Source organism: Cherax quadricarinatus, unplaced genomic scaffold (genome assembly GCF_038502225.1).
Source record: "Cherax quadricarinatus isolate ZL_2023a unplaced genomic scaffold, ASM3850222v1 Contig1567, whole genome shotgun sequence".
NCBI classification, from domain to species: Eukaryota; Metazoa; Arthropoda; class Malacostraca; order Decapoda; family Parastacidae; genus Cherax; species Cherax quadricarinatus.
The window spans coordinates 72,572-75,786 of NW_027196593.1; the positions used below are offsets into that span (position 1 = coordinate 72,572).

The 3,215-nt window shown below is 28.8% G+C and overlaps 1 pseudogene; it reads left to right on the top strand.

Moving 5' to 3' along the window:
- The first annotated feature begins 1,773 nt into the window (after positions 1-1,773).
- On the top strand, positions 1,774-2,766 carry LOC138851682 (NADH-ubiquinone oxidoreductase chain 2-like; annotated as a pseudogene).
- The last annotated feature ends 449 nt before the right edge of the window (positions 2,767-3,215 follow it).

The following is a 3,215-nucleotide window of genomic DNA, read 5'->3' on the forward strand; positions in this document are numbered from 1 at the left end:
ACTTATGTGACTGTATCATGTACCTTGAGGTACATGATACAATGTACCTTGAGGTACATGATACAGTTCATATACTAATATATTCACTTTAAATCTCTAAACTAAATTGATAAAAAGTCTTTCTTACCTATTTAAAAAATAATAAATATTCACTTCCCTATGCCTCAGGTATAACCCCATGTAAACATGACTACTTCTAAGCCTAGTTAAGTATGCCTTATATCTATTTTTATAATTAAAATAATTAAATAAAGAGCTTACCCCCTCTATTCCTAAACTCTACCCTACTTCAATGCAAAGAAAAAATTGATTTTTTTTCAAAAAAAAAAAAAAAAAAAAAAAAAGAAAAACAGATATTTTAAGGCCCGATTAACATTTCACTACTAAAACAAAGTTTTGAATTTTTTTACTACAAAAACTCAACCCTCAATTTAACTATACTTATTTCGGTAAAAATATCAAAAATATTTAATATAAAATATCCCTAATACACAAGGTACTTAGTTTAACCAATACTTTCCATTTATTTCATTTCATATATTTCAATTTTCCTACACAATACTATTATCTATCACCAATAATTATGATTTCCTTAACTACATACTAGAACTTCAAAATATTTTTCCTAATCATAATAATTAGCAAGGTATCATAAGTAACAAAATAAGTCGCCTCTGTGACAACCTTTTCATCGTAAGTGAAATGCTAATCTTCAGCTTTACTTTGAATTTTCAGTTTAAATTATCCAAACAAACAAACTACAATTAACATAAAAACTACTTATATAACTTTACAAATTTTTCTATTCCCCTTATTGTCTATATATATATATATATATATATATATATATATATATATATATATATATATATATATATATATATATATATATATATATATATATATATATATATATATATATATATACACACACATTTAAAGAAATGTAAATTTACCCGAATCATTCATAATCCTGTAAATCATACAATCCATTCATATCTATATGATATTCACAGTGTATCTAGCTTGTAAGCTATTATCTATACTAGCTCAGCTTTTATATACCTTAAGCTCGTATATAACAGTATATACGTATATACCAAACCATCTTATCAATTAGCTTATTGCTATGGTCTACTAATAGATATATTACACTCTTAGTGTATCTATCAGAAAATTACTATAAAGAAATACCGGCTTCGTCTTATCTTCCTCCATTACCATCTATTAGGAATATCTTCACGGAAATGGGGGAATCTAGAAGGAGACGATTAATACTAATATAAGTAGAATCTCCTTTCTCACGAAGGGTTCTACTTATAACTGTATTAATCGTAATGTACAGTGATCAATGTTATCATTCTGTTCTGGTATACATAAGCTCACTCGTACAATTATACTCAATTCACCACTTTCATGTGTAGAGATGTATATATATATATATACTAGCACAAATTTAAAATATGCAAAATAACCCCCCTTTTATTTTTTTATTTTTATTTTCTTAACAACTTAAGTTTCTTTCTCATTTAATCTGCTAAGAATAACTAAATATGGAGAAGGTCCTATAAGCACTCAAAGACCAATCCTTTATCACTTATCTCTATAACCCTATGTCACCTTTTTCTATTTAAATTGGAATTGCACCAATCCTCGAAAGATCAAAACCTTTCGTGTCCTTTACACTTCTACATACAAAATATAAAGATAAGCTAAATCTAAGCTAATGGGCTCATGCCTCATTTATGAGAGTAATCTCTCTTTATAATTTTATTTTCGCCTTATAAAATAATTTTTATACTTTCACTTCTATCAGGGTTCCTCCTGACCATTTCCTCATCATCATGATTCTAAGCTTGAATCGGTCTTGAACTCAATCTCATATCATTTATTCCTTTAATCTCATCAAAAGAAAACCAATTACCGTCAGAGGCCTCCTTAAAATACTTTTTGATTCAAGCTCTAGGGTCAGCCATTACCATCTTATCCTCAACCTTAAATTTTTTCATTCTGAGAATTTCACTCTCCTTTATCTCCTTAGCCCTGCTTCTTAAATTAGGAGCGGCCCCATTCCATTTTTGATTTCCTCAAGTTATGGAAGGTCTTAATTGGACCCAAATTATTATTCTCATGACAATCCAAAAGCTCGCCCCTATATTTTTAATCTCTTATCTATCTACAGAATACTATACACACATCATTATTTTCTTAGGACTAACTTCCGCTATTGTCGGAGCCCTAGGGGGGATTAACCAAACATCCCTTCGAAAAATTTTAGCTTATTCATCTATTAATCACATATCATGGATACTTTTCGCTATACTTATCAATGAAACCTCCTGGATAATTTACTTATTCATATATGCTTTAATCTCAGCTTCAGTAGCCTTTTACTTCTCATCAACCCAAACATACTTATTTTCCCACTTAATTAACTCTAATCAAAGCTCTTTTCCTAAAATTATCTCAATAATAAACCTTTACTCTTTAGGAGGGTTACCCCCTTTCTCGGGTTTTATTCCCAAATGAATCATTATTCAAGAAATAATTTTAACATCCTTTTATTTTCCTCTTCTAATTTTTCTTCTCTCTTCACTAGTAACTCTTTACTTTTACATCCGACTTACTCTATCCTCTATCTCAATTTCCTATACTCAAATAAAACGAAACATCTCTTTCTAGCCCCTTAAAATCTTCTCCTCACCTTTATGTTCCTCCATCAATTTATTTGGTCTTTTTATCCCATCTATACTTTTAGTTATCTAAGATTTTAAGCTAATTTAAACTAACATCCTTCAAAGCTGTCAAAAAAAGTAATAATCTTTTAAATCTTATCTTATGCTGATAAGAAAGTTTAACTTCTATTTAGATTTACAATCTAACACCTCTAATCTCAGCCATCTTATCCTACAAATTACACAAAACCAGAGAACCCTTCATGAATATAATATTTAATGGGACACTGTGTATTAACAAAACAAAATATTCCCCTATTTTTCCAGAACAATAAGAGAATAATGAATTTAAAAACAACCCATGCTGCCTTAAAGAATATATATATATATATAAAGTATAACATGCACTAAAAAAAGACAGTACCCCTACTCTGAATATAATTAACTTCCTTCATCTCACCACTCTAATGATTAAACTGATTTCCCTTATTAAATTCGAGATTGGAGGAGCAACTATATTACCTACAGCCAATAAAAATC